The sequence below is a fragment of the Vidua chalybeata genome, chromosome 1 (assembly GCF_026979565.1).
Source record: "Vidua chalybeata isolate OUT-0048 chromosome 1, bVidCha1 merged haplotype, whole genome shotgun sequence".
In the NCBI taxonomy this organism is placed as follows: domain Eukaryota; kingdom Metazoa; phylum Chordata; class Aves; order Passeriformes; family Viduidae; genus Vidua; species Vidua chalybeata.
In genome coordinates this window covers 65,553,477-65,576,964 of record NC_071530.1, presented here as the reverse complement: position 1 = coordinate 65,576,964, position 23,488 = coordinate 65,553,477, and the positions used below count along the sequence as shown (strand labels likewise).

The window sequence follows — 23,488 nt, the reverse complement described above, 5'->3', positions numbered from 1 at the left end:
TTTAATAGTTGTCAGTTTGGCTTGCTTTTGAGGGGATCAGAACCTCCTCCCATGCATGGCTTCTCACTTTATCTGTCACCTGTCACCCATGCTACCTTGAGCATTGCTAGGTTTGACCTTGGTCTCCTTGCTCTCCTGCCTTTACACAGCCACATGGTAGCTTGGCTGTAAGGGCCAAGCAGGTGAGAAAGCTGCTCTGCAAACTGGCAAGCTTACATGTCCTGGCATTTCCTTGAACAAAATCCCAGTGCACTTTACCAAGCCCGTGTGAACATGAGGAATCTGATCCTTGGTAGAAGTGGCCCTGGAGGAATTAAATTAGAGGAAAAATGCAGGTCAGTTGAAGAGCAGACATCCATGTTGAGGGAGAACACGCTTCCATCCCCACCCTTTTTACCAAGCTTTTGGAAGAACATGCTTCCACCTGCACCCTTACATGTAGCTGTCATCAGCTTTTTTTAGGTTAATTTTACAGTTGCAGTATGGAAGCATCCCTTCAGAGGAAAAAAGCCATTACAAAACCACAAACATCAACATAAAGCTTTAGCGGCAGGAACAGCATTTGATTCCGGTTTTAACTCTTTTATGTCAAAACACAGCAAACATTCTCATGTGTCTCAGTTGGTTTACAGCTGAGAGTCTCTCAAGGGCTTGTGCATACAGCTGCATCTGAGACCTCGTGTTTGCAGAATATTGTCATTGCTACCACTAACAGTCTCTGCTGGAGAAGACATTTTTGCAGTGTCTTTATTCAGGAAGTGCTGAGTAGCATTTTGGTATGATGGATAAACTTCTCTAACAGATCAGGAATTTTACATTTTTCCTTCTTACTGGATGTGAAGTAATAAATCAGAGCTGAGTTTTCAATATTGCTGCGTACCAAGTTGCTGACATAACTGAGCTTATGTTTTCTGATTAAATATGAGAGTGATCTAATTTTAGTACTCTGACTGATATCTACTCTTGTATTGCTTGAAACTTAATAGGAATTAGATCTATTGTAAAGCTCTCTGTTCACTTAAATAAATAATCTAATTAAACTCTTTAATTGTGTAAGAAATTAGTTGCCTTTTTTTCCTTGCATAGTATCTCCAGTCATTTAGCTTTTATCAACCCCATTACAGCAGTTTTCATCAGTTCCTATTTTTCTACAACTAATGGAGTTCTTGAATGAATTTAGATGGGTTAAATGTTGGGAAGGGAAATAGCAGTGTATACAGCAAGCCCATAGTTAGAAATTACGTTGGAACAGCTCAATGATTGTCAAAACTACACAGGTTGCTGTAAACTTCAACACCTTGTGAGCAGATATTGCTACTGTTGTGGGTTGTTAGAGGTGAAGTGATTTGAAAAATCAATTTACTTCTCATTAGTTATACACTATTTCCATTTCTAGTCTAGATAATGAAGAAAACTGGATTTCACTTTCTTTAGTCTCCTTATCAGTCCCCGAGAGCATTGCAGAAAATACTTGCTTGAACCCTCAGTTTGTGCTGGAACTTGGGGAAACTGAAAGGTTTCACAGGTCTGTTTTCTGACAGCTAATTTTTGCGTATGCAATGTCAGACACATCTTAAATTGGTACTATTAATTAACCATTAAAATTTTTTAAAAAAAGGTGGTTTAGCATGTGGTTTAATCCACGGTAATTGGTATTGATGACAACTAAGTGTGCAAAAAAACATAAATGTATATGGCCGAAGGTGAAACTCAGCAAACTTGGCAACCAAAAAAATATGTTCTGTAACGTTTGAAAGACAAAGGTGTATGATTAAGTAACCTGTGTTTTTTACAGGTTTTTAGGTTAAAAGCTATTTTTAAGTTGTCTAAACCTTATTGTCACCTTTTGTACTATGTACAAAGAACACTCCATGGCCTTACCTGGCTTCTCCTTCCCTGCTGCCAGCTCCTCTCATTGCCCCATAGCAATCAAATTGCCAACAGCTTTAACTAGACTTGCTCAGAGCCCGTCAATGTTTAACTTTTTTGGAGATCACTGTTGAACAACCCTTGAGACTCTCTCTATGCTGTTGTGCATTAGATGGGTTATTTGGGTTGCACTTGCAGTCCAAATCAGCCTGGAGAATAAATAACCAAGTTCAAGAACCTAAAGTATTTTCCCTTAAAAAAAACCCAACACAATCCCTCTCTCCCTTCCTGCCAAGAAAATGCACAGGAGAAAAACCATCATAGAGATCCCCCCCCACACACTCTCATTAGTTAATTTGAGGTTTGCTGCAGTGTAGGAATAAATTTTGAAGGTTTTAATATTGGCTGTGTTTACTGTAAGCAACCTTATTGTCTGGGGAAAATAAAGTAACATTATTTAATATAGAGAGCTAAATTTAAGATTTTGTCAGGAAACCTTAGGGCTCTTTGTTTTCTATCATAGCTTGATTTTGCTCATTTTGTATATTCTGAAAAATCTGACAGCCTTTGGCAGAAAAGCTGTGGCTGTAAAGTGTTAGGATCAGTGAAGATCCTAATATTCTGAAGATTTCACTGTCTTTTATCCTGAAGATTTCACTATCTGCTTATCGATGATTCAATATAGTGCTATACTGACCTAATTTTACAGCAGGAAAAGAAACCTATATAAGTAAGATGGGGTATGAGAAGCATTATTTTGCAAATAAAAACTAATCTAATTAGTTGACCATTTGTTTTCATGAATGTATTAGTGACATGGCTTTGATGCCTGTTTGCATCTGAAAGAGCATGTTGAATCTGAAGGTACCAATAAGGCATGTGCTGTGCTGCCCTTGTTTCGATAGGTTGTTTTGTCACATAACCTTGCCTGCTTCTCACTGCAAATCCCTCCCTAAGGTGAAACATGTTGTCATCACCAGTCGGCTGCTTTGGTCAGAGGAGTCATGCACAGTGTCAGGCTGAGTCTCCTGACCAACTTAACAGTCGTTGTCATCCCCAGCAGTGGGGCTGAGTGGCTAAAATTTGAGAGAAATTACAGTTTTCCATGTCTCAAAGAAAGATGTGGATTGGATGCATGGAAGTTCTGGAGAGTGTTTAGTAATTTCAGAGGTGGAGGCCAAAGGTATGCATGGGAAAAGCCTGGCGTGGGTTGTCCATCAGTGTTGTGACTGGAGCTGAGTTCATAAGCGGGTATTCCTGATGTTTTAAGGGTGTGTATTGTGTTGCTAATGAAAAGCATCATCATTCCTCCTTCAGAAAACAAAAAGGAAAATATTTTCAGAAGAGGAAAATGCCTGTCTTGCTCAGACACCCAGAGGTCTCATTTTCTTATTTTTCTTTACTGTTTTAGCTCACTAAAACTAACAAAAAGACTCCTTTGCAGGTGGCTGCACCCTGTATTTACATGGCCAATTGATCCACACGTGTAACAAAACATTTCACGGAATCTGTAATGTATTCCCAGAAATACAGTTACTCTAGAGAGTCATGCTTTTAGCAGGACTGAGTGGGTTTGGTTTGTTGTTAGATGGTTGTGAGGATATAGAAGGAAAACTGGCTCATGTTTTTGTTTACTCAGAAGTACCCAATTGCAGAGTTTAAAATGAAAAGTTTTGTTATGTGTACCCTGTTTAGCACAGTGCTGTGATTCACCAAAACAAAACTGTGACAAATATTTTGAATTTTCTCTCTTTCTAGATAAGCTTTCTGTTATTTTTTCAGAAGACAAGTTGTTGCTGTTTTTCCTTCTCAATCAAGTATTTTCTTTGGAAACAATGGCAGACAGGCCCATAATGTTCAACGGCTGCTTCCAAATCTTCTAGCGCTTTACATTTGATAAGGAAATGCAAGTATAATATGAGTAACTTTGCTGAATAGGTTGATAGCTTTGCAGTAATCTAAAAAGCATGCTTAAGTTTGCTAGAAAGCTGTGTATATAATGGCCTTAAAATGTCCAGAAGAGCTAGGCATTTTCTGCTTCTCAAGTATGAGTTAGCAAAGTCTCTTCATGTTGTTTTAAGATTGTAGAGTGCTTTCAGTGCTGAAATAGGTCTGTCTATGTTGAAAGCTGACAGATTGATATTCCTTATTAGTGTTGGTTGTGTAGTCTGTGTAAGTTATGAATAGATTTGTGTGCTGTGCTTCATTAATGATTTTCATCAAATGGCTTAATAAAAATATTGAGCTTTCTCAAGGCTTGCTTCTAGAATTTGTGCTTGCTTGAGTCAAAAGAAGTTTAAAAGCACATGTGACTTTTGGATCTTTGTATTGTTTCTGAAACAAAAATGATGCTCTAATTTAGGATGTTCCAGAGGGGCTGCTGGTGCAGTATTAGTACATCAGAAGTGCTGATGCTCTGTGCTCTGTAGATTACTTCTGGGCATCTGTAAAGGTGTTGCATGTGTGTCTTGCCTAAGTTTCTGGAGCAAGAGTGGGACACAGGTGGAACAAGAAGTCAGAGTTTTGACTTGGTGACTTCATTACAGAAAATATCTCATGATTTGGCAGCAGTTTTTCTTTCTGTATGTCAGATAATTTCGTATAATTTCTTCTACAAACCAAATCTGAGCTCCAGATGTCTCTCATGAAGGTAGAGAGAATGCATGGCTCTATTGATCTATCACCAACTGGAGTACCAGCAGATCCACCTGTAGTGCAGTGAACATACTGAGAGCTTCTTGTTGACCACAGAAGTTCTCTCTTCCTGTGTGTCTTAAGGTTCTCATTTGGGATGTGGAAAGATAATGTTTCTTTTTTTGCTTTTTTTGTTTTACTGGTTAAAAGGTGTAAGATCTTTAGTCTGGGTCTTACGGTGTGTATGGTCCAGCATCTTGCAGATTAGATATCAATGTGCCTGCAGACCTTAAATTTTATTGTAATGTGAATGATGTCTAAATGCAATAAACTGTCCCACATACTCCATGGTGTAAGAAAGGCTATGTTTAAAGCTGCACTTTTCCAATCACTCCTATTGCTCCTGTCTTGCCGTGTTCCCAAATTTGATCATGTGTTTTCCACAGTGTAGACCTATTCACTATCAGGATGGTTGGTGTCTTTTGTCAGTAGCCACAGTTGATGGACAAAAGCCTGTTGAGAGTGGATTGCAAGAGGGGAAGAAACAGTAGGGTGGATAACACTGGTCACTGTTGCCTTGAGCTGTGTTAAATTTCTGCCTCTACTACTGAGTTCCTTGTGTTGAGACTGAGAGATTCTGTTGCACCAAACCTTTGCAGCCACCCACTAATGGTGAATGCTGCACTTTGCTTTGAGATACCCAGGCACAAGTTCTGAGTTTATACAAGAACAGTTGTTCCACTATGGTGACAGTTTGGTGCAAAATACTGCAAAAGTGCAAGATACATAAAAAAAAAATATATCAAGGTCTAGGTGATGTAAGCTGAAGATCCAAAATTAGCCAACAATTTTGGCATAACTTTTAATCTCTCTCTGTCTCTTAATCTCTCTATGCTTCTGTTTTCTGCTATAAACTGAAGATACCAGTTCCACATCAGCTTTTAATGACTCAGAAGATTAAGTTGTTAGTGTTGTGAAGCAGGCACTCGGAGGCTAAATAACGGAAAAGATGATGAAGAAACTGGTAGTAAACAGAGCCAAGCAGTGAGCACAGCTCAGTTTGCGCACTGGCTTCGTTTGCATAAACACTCTTGCTTTTGGCATCCTCCAACTTCTTGCTGCTTCACCTCACAATCTTAGCATTTAGAAGGTATTCTTAAAGCTTACTCCCTAGCTTCTAAAATACCAAACTAAAGACATTCCACCATATCAAACCACAAAGTTCTTCTGTGAGTCGTTCATGTTTTGGGACCTCAAGCTGCAGCACAGGTTTCTGTTGTGTGAGCTGGGCAGCATGTGCTGGTGTGCCCTGCCTGGACCTGGCACAGGGCTCTGGAGAAAGGAATTTCTCCCATCTTGTGTCAGAGTTTCACACTGTTGCTGAGAAAGCCCCTGAAGCCAGGAGGGAATACTCGCTGGCAGGAAAGGTCTCTAGTGAGGAAGACCTTTAATGTAATTTCCCAGTTGGTTTTGAGACTGGTTTAAGCCACTGCTGCTGGAAGAGGAGGTGGTGTTGTGTTCCTGCCTTCTGCCCACCTGAGATGCTTGTCACTTATATTTTTGCTGGCCCCACCATGGAAGAAGTAGTGGCACCCAGAGTGAGTTATGCCAGCATCATTTGGATTGGCTTTTTGGGCTGGGTTGGTTGTTCCCTGATGCTATACACCCTTGCTGGAGCTGGTGGCAATGGCAGACAGGGAGAGACAGTGCAGCGGCAGGAGTTGCCTTGAGCCTCTTGCTTGAACTCATGGTGAAACTATGTTGTAAGCCTCTATTTGCCATCTACGAGCAGCAGGCTTTTTTTGAGCTTCTTTAATTGCCCAAAAGCAGGTCTCAATTTTCATGCGGATAACAAAAGGTGTGTTCCTTGTTTCTGCTTTCTTTGCTTTGCCTTCTAGAACCCTCCTTCTCCTGACGAATTTCCAAACTTCACAAGTGATGCAGGTTCTTAATGGATGACTTTAGGAATTTTATTATTGTACTGGTAAGCCAGCAGGAAACTGAACTGGTCTCAGCTGACACCTTAATGAAAAATAAAATAAAATAGTCTCTCTAAAATTAGCGTAGAACTTTCTTTCAGAATGAAAAAAAAAAGTAGCTAAGATTTAACAAATTAATAAGGAGGTCCAGAAAACTGAACTTGATTGTAGCTGGCACTGACAGCTCTGAATATGTATAGATTTTTGCATATGCATGCTAAATATTGGGAAAAGAGAATTGGGATAATACAAAGAGAATCTGCTGGATATAGACCATGGTGAAAATAGGTGCTTTCAGAGGGAGTTAAAATAGCATGAAGGAGGAAGGTGTAAGAATGGTATTCCAGCTAACAGGATTGCAAAGAAATACCTGCAAGAATGTTGATAAAAATAAAAGAATGGAGGAAAGAGCTTAGTTCTGCTCTTTGCATTTGAGGAAACAACAAATTGTATTTTTATGGAATAGAAAACCATTATAATTGAAGTTAGATATCAGTCTTGAGCTGGAAAGGAATGGTCAAGGGTAATCTCAAAAAAATCAAATTCCTATGGAAACAAAAAAAGTAGCAGTGAAGTGGGACTTGAAAACTATGTATAAGCCAGTTTAGATTTCTTTCAGAATTCAGTGAAGTGGAAACAGTGCATGTCTTTAATTCCGCATCACCTTTACGTCTGTATCTTCTTTATTGCTAATTGAGCGTGGAGTAAGAAATGCTACAGAATTTGACATTTGCTGAAGCACGAACTCCAGCATGTTAGGAAGGTCATGAAGAAAATGGTAGTTGTGGAAAGAGAAACAAAAAGTAAGATTTCAGCAGTTGTTCTTTCAAGTATTTCTGTTACAGCAGGCAGTTGACTTTGGGATGAAACTGAGACCAGTCTTTTGAGACCAAGAACAATTACATTTTCTATGAACCAAGCTTTCTTATGAGCATTTAGAAGAATATGGCTTTTTGTTTTCTGGGTTTTTTTAAAATCCTTGCATCTCAGAATTGATATTTGGGTTGGTGCATGTATGTAAGGTAACTTTAAATGGGGGGAGGGGGTGTGTGCGTGTGTGTGCGCGCGCATGTGTGTTTGTGTGTAAAAAACCAAAGCAACAAATGAAAAACCCAACAGCCACCAATAATATGTAACCATCTGAAATGGACATGTAAATAGCAAAATTCCAGAGAACCTTGGTTAAGAGAGCCTTCTTGCAGATTTATGGTCAACTACATCTTAAATGGCTGCTTTGAAAAAGGCAAAGGCTTGTGGTCTCATGTTTTCACAATTGACTTTTTAGGGCTTCAGAACTATACAAGTTTGTCTGTTGACTCCTGTCAGTATTTCCAAACTTTGAAGTTTTCAGTCCACTGGGTTACAGTTGTGGTAGTGTTACTGATGTGTCTTATATCCAGCCCAATAAACTGTCCAAGAATATTGCTACTATTTTAAAATACCTTGTTCTAATTAATTCTCCATAATAAAAAAGATACCAGAGGAATAAATAATAAAGCCAGTGTTACTATGCTTGAAAGGGCTTGTGTGCCAAATACTTGCCTGCTGCTCCAGGTGAAGATTCTTATATGTGGAAAGATTTCCCAGTCCTTAGCTGAGTGGACAGGCCTGCAGGACCTTGTGCAGGGAGCTCAGTAACAACACAGTTGCCTGTATGTTAGGTGGGAGCATCTGTTTGACCTAACCCTTTGCAGAATTGTTGAAAAGATGGGAACTGCTTTTCTTCTAACCACAGTCAGTTGCTACCTTCAAAACACTCACAGCCCACCTTAATGTATTCAGGAAACTTTGCAAAAGACTGTTTTGAGTTATGTTGTTCTGTTTTGGTTTTTAATACAGGAATTGTTCCCTTTCATGGTATGTATTCCAAGTTTCTTCTTACAATCAGATATTTTGATTTCAAATTGCAAACTGCTGTAAATATTTATGCTGGAAAAAATCAAAGGAGACCTCCTATAGCCACACATTTTCAGAGAGCTGATTATACCAGGACGAAGTTCCTAAGCTGCTTCATTCTTTGGTATGTTGGACTTCTGTGTTAAGCATTTTAGTTCAGTAATGGCTTATGAGATTATGGAGAGAGAAACTGGGGCTCTTAGTTGGGAAAGTAAGATTTTCCTTGCTATGTTAAAACAGATGAATAAACTGGACTTCAAGTTTCCAAATCACATGTGTTGGGCAAAGTGCAGTTTTCCCCGCTACTTGTTTAAATGTATCATAACTCAGAATATTTACATTAAGAGGAACGAGGGGGGGAAATAAAATGCCATGGCAGATTTTTGGAGCCTTTAGTACAGCATTTATGGGGGAAGTGGAGAAGCTCTAGTTCAGTAGGTGAGGCGGTGCTGTTTGTTTTTAAATAAAAGCTTTTTAAATGCCTTTAAAGCTTCTCTCAGAATGAGGCTGCTCAGAGACTATGCTGGTTTAGCAATTCCTGTACGGCCTTTGGTGGCAGGCTGAAGAAGAGATGTCTTTGTAAGGATCCACAGATTGTGAAAAGCAGGAGGATTTTGCTAAAGCAAAGTTGAAAAAAGCATCTGTACTGGAAAATTTAATCTTTGTCGTATGCATGTGGCCAGTTCAGTAAACTGGATTTAACATCTTTGATTACCAACAGAAAGTAGAGAATGCATGTTCATATTTTAAATACCCCATAAACTTTCTTCCCTCCTGAATTCCTAAAAGATAGGTTCCCAGCAAGTGCCCTTTGTAAATCCCAGGACAAACCTCCTGAGCTGAAACTGGGAAAGGTTTGGAATGAGATGCAGGGAGAAAAAGCAGCGGTTCAGCAGGAGCCCGTGGTGTAGTGTCGCTACAAAACAACTGTGTGTGTGTTCCTAGTTACCTATGAAATATGTGGCTTACTCCCTGCCAGCGGTGGTAGTCATGGAATATCCAGAGCACACCACATGATTTCCTCTGATTTTTGGCCTAATTTTTGGGGCTGGTAAGTAGGGTAAGTTAATATTAAATGGCATTGTTTTTAACTTCTGGGCTCTGTTAAGTCAGATGGGAGATTGAAGGCTTATTCTTACCCTAAAGGTTGCAATGCAGACAGAATACAGAGCCAGCAAAACGAAAAAAGTGTATGGAAGTGGCACTTAAAATATAATTGCTGTGGTAGTTTTACTGTTCCATTACTGTAAGGAATCTCTAGCCACTGTGTTTTTTGAAGTGAAGTGCATGTCTCATATTCAGTAGATGTATGGATTTTACCTTTGTCCCTGCTTTAGGATTTCTTACAGAAAGAAGTATTTCTGTCACAGGTCCATGGAGAAAACACAATGGTGTATGTATTAATAGTGTTTAAAGTACTGTACTCTATAATTTTTTTTTTTTAGCAGAATACCTAAAATACCCAAGTGTTCCTGTAATTCTCCACTGTCAAGAGGCAGAGCAAAATATGTACATGGCATAGTCTAATGCCTGGAATCATAAAAGAGTGTAAGGGCAGTGCTTTTGTGGCCAAAAGGCAGATCAGAAACTGTGAAAATATTAAACTTTATTGCAGGAATGATTTAGTAATTTTTAAATGTATCTTTATGTAGTTTACAATGAGGATTTGCTGCATTTGTCTCAAGTATTGCATGTATTTCTTAGGAGGTGTGATAGTACCTTTTTTGTGTTAACAGTTTATGGAACATTTAATTTTGTCTTCCCCTGATGGTTTTTTCTTTATTTTAAACAACATACATTTCTGTGACAATAAAATATTACATTTATTTTAGAACACTGCCTACGTGTGCTATATCCAGATAAATGCGTCGATTAGTATGTTCAGAATAGTGTTTTCCTTACGTCCTTTTTTTCCTTTTCTTTCTTAAAATTCTGAAATGGTGATGTAACTTTTGGAGATATCAGGAGAAATTGCTGTTCTCATACCAGATGGTTTTCCTTTCGTCAGACTTGCAGAAATGCAATTGGTCCTTAGTGCCCTTTCAGCAAGGTCTGGTACCAGAATTGCTACAGAACCTGGCTGCCATCCCTGTTCATGTACATGAAATCCATTGTTGCAGTGGAAGAAAGCATGCCAGTTTGGCTGCTAAAATGTGGGTCTGCTTCTCTGTTGAAAGGTTCAATCTTCTTTCTCTTAGACTTAATTAAGCTTAACTTAATTAATTAGGCTAGAATCCTATTCTAGAGTGAGGGGGCATCATACACAGATGGGGCACATCCCAGAGCTTGTGGGACATTTTCATAGGCAATCGGGTGGGATGTGGGCTTGGCAAAAAAACACATTTTAATTATTAATGTTTCCCCAGTATCTTATGACTGACTTCTGTCATGCCTTTTCAAAAATAAAGAGCATATTCTCCTTTAAGACTTTATTTTTTAACAGCTTTTTTTTCTTCTTCTTCTTCTTCTGTGCTTTTTTTATTTTCTGCAATTCTGCCTGCTAATGCAAGTATGACAAACAGTCTAGTGGGCATCTAGGAAACAGAAAAATTCGTAGTGTTGTCTTACTCCTGCCTGTTCTTTCCTCCTGATTCTAAACCTGAAAAACCTTTGATACTGAGAACATCTCACACATTTCAGTTTGCTCCTTGAACAAAGTTGTAGATACAAAAAAACACTGTTAGAATGTGTTCTTCAGGAATAACATCTGTATAGTGCTTTGAAAAAGCAGAACAAGAAGTTGGCTGTAGAGAAGCCAGGTTTGAAGGATGGGATACCTGTGTGTAACGTGCTTGGGAAGCAAGGGCAAGTAATGGATTTTCAGTATACCTGAAAACTGACCCCATTATTTTAGGCAGCGTTCCTACAGTCTCCAAGATAAAAGAGAAAGTATGCATATGGCTGCATTTCTCATAGATCTGTATAAATACAGGATTGCTTGAAAGTGCAAAAAAATGGTTAATATTGGAATATTTTCCCAACTTTTACAGCAATTTTAGCACTTTTGTTCTTTTTTGGGGAAGGGGGAGGAGAGGGGGACGGGCAGAGCAGTTCTCAGTTTTCCCATTTGTAGGAGATTCACATTCTAGCAGCTTTTCTTTTGAATGTTCAACGTCCATGCTTTAGCAAAACACTGATGAGATTTTCCAGTAGATCTCTTTAGTCAAAGGAAACTTGTGTGTGATAAGCAGGCTGATGTGCCCCACATGCCTCACAGCCTCCTTTCTTGCATCACTTTGTAGCCTCAAGGGTAAAAGATAGATTGAAGCCATTAGAATATATTCTTCTGTGGACCTTAATATTGCCTGCAGTCAAGTGGTAAAATCTTACAAATGCTGCTTGTGGATTTCTGATTTTCAGTTTGACAGCTAAACCATAGTTTGCACAGCATGGCCAGTGACAGTCTTAGCTCACCAGCACTGGCCTTCCTTAGTTGAATGTATTAATTTATAAAAACTGTTAAAAAATACTTGGAAACAGATGAGTATTTGAATATTAATTTCTTACAAGTGGGAAATATTGGCCTGAAAAGGATGTAGTGGTTGGTATTTTCCAGAGCTGAAAGTTTCTGGCTAACCACATAGTTCTGCAAGGGCATTCAGAAATATGAAATATTTTAAAATCTACTGTTATGAGAAAAAGGAAGAGAGGAGACAAAGCCTGGTGTTAAGATAACTGAAAAGGGTTAATACAGAGGCACATTTATGTAGTGGTTACCTGCAAGTAAATTGCAGTCTCACATTTCTAGGAAACACTGTCCTGAAATGTGTCTCTTGAGCCAATGTTGTAAGTAATCAGCTTTTTCTCCAAGAGGCTTTAAAAACACAATTTTGGCAACAGTAACTAAGGCCGTATTTTACAGAAGAGCCCCCAGTAAATGGAAAGCAAGCTGGTAATCAGTTTTGATTAACGGATCTGCATTCTGTTATTTAAATGTTTATATCCTGATTAGCATTTAGGCTGTATTTAAATATGCAATTTTATTTTAGCAAAATATGAGGCATGGAGATAATCTTTCAGATGCTAAATGCTGGGGATGTAAGGTAAAAAATGTGCACCCGCCTCCCTCAGCCTTGTAAAGTGATATCAATGTGACTGATATTTTCACTTCAGTTGTGGGATTATGGAGTTTCTTAATCAGATATGACTAAAGGAAAAAGTGTTTATGTCACTTAAGTTACAAAACTAAGTTTTAATTTAAGTATTAAGACTTCTGTTCGTGAACTAAATGTCTCCTGTTCCTCATTTTGTTAAAGACAAAGCAAGTTGAGCTGGTACAAAAGTTTGTACATTTTTTCTTGATTATTTTAAGAATTGCCAATCTAGGATAGCATCTGATCATTTAAATATGCATTTCCATGGCTTCATATATGTGTGGGGAATAGTTATGATTTCTTATGTTGCTTATAATGTGCTCTTTTCCATGCAAAAGCACTGATTCTGATGACAGTTGTTAGGTACCAGAGATGGTGGTTTGCTTTGCCAAATCACTTCGGCTGCAAAGTTGATACTTTGTGGCCAAAGGAGCATGCACATCTTTCTGGATTGCAGATCCCAACTTTGTGAAAAACTGATTCAACAGAAAGGTTGGCCTGCCACGTAAGCATGCCATAAAAAACGAGCATCTGACAGCTCTGTGGCTTGAAATAGTGGATCTGACACAGGCATATGGAAAATTCATGCAACAGGGATATTGTATCAAAACAATTTCTGTAGAGAGGCAAAACGGAATCCTTTCCCTCCCTTCCTCCCCTCCTTTGCTTTCTCGTGACTCTCTGTTTTTATGTTGTTTGCTTCTTACCCTTTGCCTTTTAAATTATGCCTCATTAAACTGACATCTCACACAAGGATTGAGCTGTTCCCAAAGAATTTTTAGGTAGAGTGATTTAAATTTGAAGGGGAATATTCACACAGGGATAACATCAGGAAGGTGGGACACTTCTGAGAAGCCATGGCTCCTCTTCTTAATGTGACTGCCTGAAAGGAAAGACAATGTACTGTGCTCATGAATTGGACAGGGAGTTCCTGCACAGGATGACTTGACTCTTCCTTCTTCCAAAACAAACTCAATATCCTTTCTGTGCGTTCTGATGACACAAACCTTTTCTCCCCTCCACCTGCTGTATTTCTGTTGCGTTAGGCTTGATATCCTCTGCAAGGTTTCTTATTAGTCTTCTACCTGGGTTTGTAGAGCAAAGACTTCTGTTTACACAGAAGGACTTCTGTTGTTGAGTTGGCAGAGGTTTTGAGGACTGGGAAGGGATAGAAAGTAAACATATGCAAGCAACAAATGGAACAATTGCCCTCTTCTCATAGTGAGCAAGTCTTTAAGTGATATTACTGGCTTATTTTTTCTTTTTTTTCCCTCCCCTTCTGCTTTTCACATTTTTCACCAACTGTCATTGGGGTTTCCATAATTTTAGCAGGACTTCTTTCAACAGACCTTTGAAAATAAGATACTGCTGTTACAACTACCACGAAGTAAAGAAGCGGAGGCACAGGAGGATTAAGGGACAGCTTAACCAAGGTGTGTAGGCACCCACTCTCTACTAAAGCCTGAGGAGCTATTGTGCCCAAAGTCCTTGCTGGATCATGCCTTGGAATGGTCAGTTAGGGTCATACTGGGAAATGAAGCTGGGTCTTTCCTGGTTGGCCTGGGCAGCAGTGGTTACTGCTGACCCAGCGTTTTCCAAGAGAATCTTTTCCTAAAATGTTTGAGCTTTGTGGTTCTCTTTACAAGAGCCACCCACTCATGTATTTGTGCCTACCACTACAGGGTATAGATTAATGAAATATAGATGTGTTTGTGCAGGAGCCCTTGCCTTATGCTGCCAGTGGGACACAACTAAACAGCATCACCAGCTGCCCAGCCTGCACTTTCCTTTTATGAGAGTTTTATCTGAGGGAAGTTCTCTGTGGTGAATGAATTACTGAAATAAAGTGCCTGAAGACACAGTTAGACTTTCATTCATCCTGAGAAGTAATTAACATCTGGATAGCTTGCTCTGCTGAGAATTAATTTCCTTCAGTAGTGGCCAAGTCCTTTTCTGTGTCCCTGCAACTGTGTTTGTGTCTTCCATTCGGCTGGGCTGTTGCAGTGAATGTGGCAGGTATGCTGCTGAACGTGAAAAGCTGTATGTAGAGTGAGCCTGTGCAATGGACTAGGGCACATACTCTTGATTTTGAATCACCAGCAGGTTCAGTGGAGCCTGGCCCCAGTTGTGTACAGGCTGTGGAATTCTCATCTGTATGCAACCTCCCTGAAGCAGCTGACTTCATGCCTATGGAACTGCACTAGCCTAGGAACCATAAAACATGAATCATGGGAATGAGATCCTCATGGGAAGATAGACGGAATAGACTTTTGGCTGCCCAGAGGGAGGAAAACTTATTCTCCACCACTGCGTGCCCAGGAGTGCTGAGGACCTTGGTATGATGTTGCATTGGTGAAAACTGACATGCGTTTATACTTTATGCGTGGCCATGTGAGAAAAATGTGTTTGGTAAATGAATTTTAAAAAACCTGGTTCGTTCCTTCTGCTTCATATGTAAATCCCAACGTTAGAACTGCAGATCTGCTTACTTAGTGTTTAGAAGTTGTAGAGGGCTAATGATGCTGTGGCGTGGGTGCGTGAAGCCAGACTGCTGCTTTTTGTGTCATGTCAATTTTTTTGTTGGATGCAAATCATCCAGGATTCTGCCAACACATGGAGAAAGGGATGTCTCACTCCTGGTAAACTGCTTCTTTGGTCCCTTGGTAAAACTGCTGGATCCACACATTGCTTAGCTTCTTTTGGAACTCTTGCTAGCTATTCTAAATATTCATTAAAATAACAATGCAACCTTCTGAGTAAAAAGCTCATTGGAAAAAAACACGAGCTTTTTCCAGAAGCAAATCCAATCGCCCCACCCATTTTCTTCAGAAACTGGAGCTGAGGCATTGCTACAGAAATTCTCTTCCAAGTAATGGTGGTTGCTTCATTCCCTTCCTAATAACTGCACTCCTGTGGTGAAGTACAGAAATGCTTCCAGGCTCAGTGTCAAAATCCTCCATACAGTCACCAAAAAAAGTAGTTTGCAGTTAAGTGGATAAATATATCTTCAAAGAAAAGCTTTGTCCATAACTGTCCTTATCTGACACTAATGGTGGAGCATGCAGCTAAGAGAAAGACAGGGGTAAATATTCCAATATTCCAGCTGTGTCATCTTCGCTTCTTCCTGATTATCTCTTTTCTTTTCATGATTAATGCCCATGGAAATATTTTTTGACATTATTTGCTCTTCTTTTCCTTTTTCTCAATAAAAATTATATATGAAGTATCTTACCTTAAAAATTAGATTAAAAGAACATATTTGAGCAACTAAGAAGAATTAGAAATCAGAAAAGCAGATTTGTAGGTTTTCAGTCAATATTGATTCATTTTACACATGCTCCTGTCCTGTATTGGGCCAAGTCTTTTTCTCTGCAGAAAATGAGAAGCATGTACTCATGTCAAGAGCGTAATTCATAGTTATTGTCAGCAGGTGCTTAAAAACATTTGTAAATTCCAGCTTATAACTGAGCAATTCACCCTCCACCCCCGTTTGTAAATTTGTAACAGAGGATTCAGTAAGGGGTTTGAGTGTATAAATGATACCTTTATTTTCAGTGTGGAATTCCCATTGAGAGGCCAGGCCTAAAAATACCAAATGTTTCCACAAACAATTCCTGCACACTGCATGTTGAGCAATACAGCTACAACCAAGGGGAGAGCTCCTGCTGACAGTTGAATGCAGGAGTCCAAACTGAGTTAGGTTATATATAGTTTTTATTACTGGTCATAAGCTCTTCACAGAAATCCAGATGTGTTTGAATCATGCAGATTAATGACCCAAAATGACTGTGGGTGCAGGATGAAGGCTCCTTTTGTGTATCAGAGAGGATACTGTAACTTCCAGTTAAACACTTCAAAATACTTTACAGAATGCAAAGGAGCAAGTTAAGGCATGTAAACAGAAGTTGCCAGACTTCTTATCGAGGTAATTACATGGTATTGAAATGTGTGATTTGATTTAAAGAAATAATTTTGTTGTAGTGCTGCCCTTTTCTAATGGGGTGTTTCAATGAATAAATACTTTAAAAAGAAAACCCCCCCAAAAACCTCACCTCAAGACATTCTCAGTAAGTAAAAGGGAAATTCAAAAGGGAAAACCCAAAGGGAGTAGAGGAACTCTACAGGGCAGACAGTGTGTCTTCTAAAATATTAGAAAATCTTGTATAAGGGGACCTAAAATGCTTTGGTTTTGGGATGTATAAACGTAGCATATTTTTGAGTGGTTACTGATTTGAAATGTTAATTTCTTCATGGAAGTTAGCGAGCTTAGGAGTCTGGGTGTTTCTCAGTGCTCATGTCCAGTTGGTAAATAGGCATGTTTGTGCAATATCAAACACCTTGATTTCTCTTGTTCCTGCTCCTGCCGTACTCTATGTTCCTTGGGGAAAATCCTGGTTCAGTGATTGTGGAATTTCATGTCAAAGTACGCTGTCTCCAGATTAAATCCCTGCAGAAGCAGGTGAGTGGCATAGGGAACCTGTTTGTTGTGACTGCATGCAGCAGGTACACGTTTTCTTGTTGCTCCAGGTTTACTCATATTTACTCATTTATTTGGCAAAGAAGTTGATTAGAGTCAGGCTGTCACTGGATTGGTTTCACCAGTATCTCTGTAAGAATGGTTTAAAGTACAATATGTAATTAGAAGCAATGTGGGAGAGCTCAGCAGCCCTTGTGGAGATTTTGTCTTGATTTTTGCCACAGTTGATACAGTTTCACCCCTGAAAGTGAACAAAAGATCCTTGTAGACCTATCAGCACTGCCCTTTGGCACTCAGGTCAGTCACTGTGTCACAGAGTCAGCTCAGGACTGTAATTTCCACTCCAAAAAATCCGGTGTAAAACTAGCATTGGGCACTACTTACACCAGCAGCTGTTTTAGCCCAACATGTGCCCATGAGTAGCTGTATTTTTCAGACTGTATTTAAAGTCTAAGCTGTTAATAATGGTTGAACTCTTTCTAAGCTTATTTTCGGTTTTTTTTTTTTTTTTTTTTTTTGGCAGAGTATTTTAATTATTGACATAGACTGGGATGGGCTGGATGTTTCCTCTGTGTTGTGAAGCTTTCACATAGTGACTTTTTGCTTGCCTTAACTTGTGTAGAAAGCCACCTTTGAGAAAAGGGTTTGCACCAAATTCTCTGCTTCCTTTGAAAACACAGAAAAAGGAAAACATATTTCCTGTTAGTGACTGTTTTAATTTGTATTTGTGTTTGCATGAGAATATATCCCAGATGTATAGAGTGGGATTTGTTTCAGGGTGCTGTTAACCTGAGAACTTTTGGGGCATTTTTTTGGTTTTTTATAACTGGCAGTAAGATTTCATTCACTAATTCATTTCATTTCTCCAATTTTGAATCTGATTTCTAAATATTATGGGAACTGTAATGTAGTCATCTCCATGAAATGTCATATTATGAAAACTTCCAGGTTTTTTTGGGTTGTTTTTTTAACCAAGGACTTGTCTAGGCTGGGTATGAGTGGGGCTGTTTAGCCAGAGGCATTGGTGGCTGTGTTTGGCATGGTCAAGTATCCTTTAGTCTTTGATCACTGTAATTGTTAATGGTGCTGGGTGTAATCCTGATAAAACTTCCTGAAAATAACAAAACACTTGTGTATGGGTTGGTTTTTGTTTGTTTGTTTGTTTGGTTGGTTGGTTTTTGGGGTGTTTTTTTGAGATGATAAGGATGCTGAAGGGCATTTCATCGTTCCTAAGGCAAGCATAGTATCGATACAGAAGTGTTTTCTCTTGGGACATCAGAATTGAGTCTGTTTTTTCTGTATGCATACTTAATCCTTCCAGGCTTGTAATATTCTATGGAGTTCCCACAGTTTTCTGTGAACAGCTTTATTATTATATACGCGCTTTCTGAAGTCTCCATTTAGGTTACCTAAATGATCCTGATGATTTTGAGCTCACACCTAGCAGCCAGACAGCCCAGGTGATATATATACATATGTAGGGGAAAGGAGAAGTGGACAGGGAACACAGGGTAAAACAAGGGGTTATGGAGGAAACAGAACTATGTAATTTACATACCTCTGTGGGAAATGTCTACATATAGTTATGAAAGAAACTTTCTTAGATGTTTCCTCAAACTTATTTTTTTCTATTTGCCTCAAGTAAAGATATTGGAGAGAGATAAGACATTACAACAGGCTGTGATGGAGATTCTCATAGGAGTATAGATTTTCCTGTTCCAGAGAAAATTGTTTTTTAAATTACTGATATGCTCTGAAAATATGTAGAAGAAAAGGTAAGAATGAAGATAGATGGTAGATAGATGGTTGGTGCAAAAAACACCCAACAAAATTAGATCCAGATGGAGGAAGTGGGATCTATGTTCTTGAGCTGTGCAAAGGCTGTCCCACATTTATTCCCCTTTCCCATTATTTTTAGCACAATGTGAGGAACTCTATGCTATACTTATGTATTGGAACTGAGAGTAAGAAGGTAGTAATGAGTCTGTTCTCAGCATGTTGTGCTTTCTTTAATTTACAGCATCATCACTGTGCTGTGCTGCCATAAAGGAGAGAATATAGCCTTTGTCCCCCCTCGGCGTTAGCGGAACCAAGAGTGATGCACACAGTTGGCAAGGGCTGCAACAACAGAGTCCCCATTCATCGCTGCCATCAGAGCAGTTTGGTTTAGCTGTGTTACGTAAGCCATTTGTGGTATAATTCAGGACGTTGCACAGAATAATATTGGGCATGGATATCCAGCTGTTGAGCGAGATATTGAGAAGGGAATAAAGGTACCTTGTTGAAGTATTGCAACCCATTCCCTCAGCAACCATCACATGACAAGTGCTAGAAGCAGTATTGAGCTACTGCTCCAGACAGCCTTCTTGCACAAAAAATACTCAGTTTTACCCTTTGTGAACCTAATGCCAATCCATGTGATTTTGTGACCAGACTGGTAAGGGAAAGCTTTTTCTAAAAATACCGCATGAGTTATCAGCCTTCTGTTGTAATGGTGATGCAGGGCTGTAGGAACTATAAAAGACATAATAATATTTTTGTCATTGAGCTCTGAAAAGTTACTGCCATTAGCTATTGGGCTTCCTGAAGGTAAATCCACCTGCCTTTTGTAGTTAGTATTCTGCCCAAGATGATGCAAAGTAATGTTATTAAGTAGAATGTTTTGGCTTATCATGGAAGGAAGGAAAAGAGCTGTTAAAATACATCAGAAGTTGGCAATGGAGAAAATACTGCCTTGCCATCCCGAATATTTTCTGATGAAGTAAGATGCTGCATAAAATTCTCAATTAAAGTGATGGGTCTCAGTGTTTTCTTTTGGAGGACTAAGTAAGTGAAATCAGTTGTTTCCCAGAGTCACCAATTCTTTGCCTTTGTTTTGTCTGCCCTGTGCCAGGGAGTCACTGGACATTGCCTGTTTGGCAAAAAGTCTTGCTTTTCCTGACATTTGATATCACTGCTCCTCAGTGTGACCTTGCAAAGTGACTAGAGATGCTGAAGAAACTTTAGGCAGAAACTAGTTTTGTTTCAGCCAGGTGGTGGTTTAAATCCTTGATTACTGAGTTAGCACAAACAAAAAAATGTAAAGCATAAACCAAATTACACAAAGACTGTTGCTATATATTCTATTCAACACGTTTCTCTATGATTTTTGCCAAGGTGTTTTATAGCTACAAAAATCAGAGAATCCAGCTCTGCACAGGCGTCTTTTGCCTTTATAATGTCCCTTTCTAAAGGGAAATCTTTCCTAGAGTTAAAGAAAGAAAATTTCAGATCATGTTTCTGTTGATTTTTTTTAAGCTCCTTTTTTCCTGTTTTGTCTTCAGTTATTTGGCAACCAAGATGCTGATCCTGTCATATCTTTAAGTCCTCTTTGGTAACAAGTCTTGATGCTGAAGAGCATCCTTAAAATTCCTGTGTTTTACCTTATAATAATTCACTTATATAATGCACTAGAAGCACTTTATTGAATCATACAGCACTTTGTCTTCTAGAGCAGTAACACTTTATTGTGATTATGTATGACATTAACATGAACTATTACTTTTACTTGGGGACCAAACCTGATGCATTAAATCAATGACAGACTTGGGCTGTGGGGTGATACTTCTAAATAGTCTTCAGCTACTAGCCTGTTCTACCCTTAGTAATTTTTGGGGGCTCTGGCCATCACAGTGATGAATTACTGAAAATAATTGGAGCGTCTATTGTATACAAATTTTGGTATTCATAAATATATATATGGGCAGGAAGTGCTGATAAAAATTCTAAGTAATTCTTCATGGTTTTGTAAAATTCACTGGATTGTAAAATTGAAAATAACCAGTTGAATCATTTTATTAGAAGGCAGCATCCATTCCTTACGTGTATAACCACATCTTCTGTAGTTGGACTATGCAAAAAAAAAAAAAAAAAGTTTTGGTTTTTTTTTTTCTTTTTTTTGCATTTCAAATTAAATTGAATTTAAAGGATGTATAAATGTAAAGTTAGAGAATGCTCCAGTTCTGGAACAAAACCAAGTGCTCTGTGTCTGTTCAATTTTACCTATTTTTTAAATAGAATAATTAATTGAGAATAGCTCCTAGCTGTGCTTAGCTAGGATTTGAGTGTACAAATGCTCTCTGTGTCTTATTTGGGTTCCTAAGGAGGCAGTGCCCAAGTACTATTTAAGTATTGGGTTTCAGGCTGAAATGTTTTCTCTCTGCTTGTTTTGCAAGCACCTAAAATTACTGTAACTGAGAGAAGGGGAAAAAGTGTAGTTTTTGCTTTTGCTAACAATATGTATGTAATCAGCACCTCCTGGTTAATGAATTAGTTGGCTGTTTCTTTCATACAGCAGTAGAAGGAAAAACTGCTGGGATAATCAGCAACTGTTGGCAGAAGGATTCAGCAATGTATGTATCAGTTAATATTTCCTTTAAATAGTTTTCAAGTAAACTAGATCAAAATTTTGAATGGGCCCCCTATGTGTCTAAATATTTTTTACGAGCTGAGGTGAATAAAATATTATAAACGTGAAGTATTTAATTACTTTCTTAAAACTTAAGGAAGCACACAGAATGGTTTTATTCTCTGTTCACAGTGCAATCACAGCTTGCAGAATAAACTCCTAATTTTGAATTTAAAATGTTGAACATAATTGAAGGTTTTGCTTGGGTTTTTTGTAACCTAAAAAGGCCTCCTTATAATGTCAATATAAATAGCTTTTTCTTCTTAAATGGTGATAAAAATATGTTCTTTCTACAGATATCCTTTGCAATTGCAATGTATTAAATACCTTAGGCTCAACCATACGTGGAACCATCCCAGAACTCAAGTGTTAAGAAGTAGATGCATCAGCAGAGAACAAATTTACCTTTGGTGATGGCTGCCAAACCTGTGCCTTCAACAGTGTTATGTTCCAGCACCAAGACTTGTCTTTAAACATCGTCTCTTACCAAGTGGAGTGACAAACAACCCAAAGTGGGCACAGGGCCATTCCCTGAGAAAAAAAGAGAGTGCAGTGCATGGATGACCACCAAGTGATGGCCATCTCTTCCTCACAGTGGGAGGAGCAGCAGCACAGAATGGTTGAGGGGAGGCTCTGCCTTCAGCCTCACTCCAGTGCCTGTCTACCCAGCCCCGTGATGTTCTTAAACACAGATCTGCTTCTGACTAACTCCACATTTTGGGAGTGAAGTACTGGTGAGGAAGGAAGCCAGACAGCTCCTAGGACAGGCTGGAATTGAGTACTGCAGGGGGAACAGCCCTCTGGAGGGAGTGTTTGCAGGGGATGTTTGACATGAGCTTCCTCTTGTTATCTGCATTTAGACAGATACTTCTGCTGATGGTGGGGATTTGGGGGCTTTTTGAGGGTATTCTTTGGTTGTTCAGGTTTTTTTGTTTGGTTTTGTTCTGTTTTGTTTCTTTTGTTTTGGCTTATTTAACAGAACCAACAGTATATTTTTATTTAAAAGAAAAATGCTGTGAGCTTAAGATAAGATTCTTTCATCTTGGCTATAACAAAACAGTAAGCCAAGCAGATGGCTTGGAATGGGTGTGTTTTTCCCAATTAGCGAGCCTCATTGCTAGCACAGTGGTTTTGTAGAGGTTATTTGCTGTACATGAATGTGAGGTACAGATTCCTTGCTCAGTGATGGTAGCTGCCACCCAAAGACACCACTGCTGTGGAGTAGGATCTTTTTCTGAGCTTGCCTCCAAGCCAGGTGCCATGTAGGGAGGCTGATCCCTGTCCAAGCAGGGAGCCAGGCTTCATGAAGTGCAGAAGGCTTTGCTGACTGTGGCTCTTGGGAGGATCTAAGACCTCTGTTGCTTTGTGTGTGAAGGTAATTTAAATAATTTTAGCCTGACCTTGGGGATCACCATGCCACGTTCTGCTGGGTGGTAGTGACCAGGTCTCAGTGTCTTCTGGTGATTTGATGTGACCACTTTCCTTCTTTGCTTTATTGGTGAGCCAGTGAAAACTCATTATTTTCTGTTTAACAACCCTACTGTCCTTCTGTAAGAGGTTTGGTAGCAATATAGGAAATTACAACGTATTTTTGTCAAATGTCCAGCAAAAATAAGTTTCTGGAAGGACTCAGAATTGTGGGAAGGTGTTTTGCAAATGTCAATTTCTAGTACAATATAACAGGAAGAAACCATGGTATGTATTTTGCATTTAGAAATAAGACCAATTTAAGCTATGAATAATTGTAGAAGTTGGTATCACCAAGATAAAAAAAATGGTCCACACAAATGACTTAAAATTTTTGTGTCTGACTGTGTTTGTACTTTTCTCATGTCTAAAGGCTGCCAAATTCTAGATGCTGTCTTTCCTGGGAACTAACCAATGCTCTCTGGCATGATTTTCACTTCCCCTTATGTCTATATTTGAAAAAGCATATGTGTAGTCCCTAAATGAATATAGTGGTTAACAAGCTATGGATGACAACCCACAAAACATATTTGCTAAAGCAAGTTTCATACCGCTTAATGGAAAACAAATACCAGAACAACTAAACCAGGGATATTGCTATACATGCTTATATTTCACGTATGAG

At 38.9% G+C, this 23,488-nt stretch overlaps 1 protein-coding gene and 1 long non-coding RNA gene across 6 annotated transcripts in view; one reads left to right on the top strand and one right to left on the bottom strand.

Moving 5' to 3' along the window:
* LOC128801068 (uncharacterized) lies at positions 1-21,923 on the bottom strand. Its single transcript, XR_008435130.1, has 3 exons — positions 21,802-21,923; positions 1,882-2,078; positions 1-304 (listed from the first exon to the last, which is right to left on the bottom strand). It is a non-coding gene; the product is annotated as an uncharacterized LOC128801068 (long non-coding RNA).
* The window catches only part of HIVEP1 (HIVEP zinc finger 1), a 127,951-nt gene that overhangs the window by 4,775 nt on the left and 99,688 nt on the right, over positions 1-23,488 (top strand). The gene's annotated exons all lie outside the window — the stretch shown is intronic.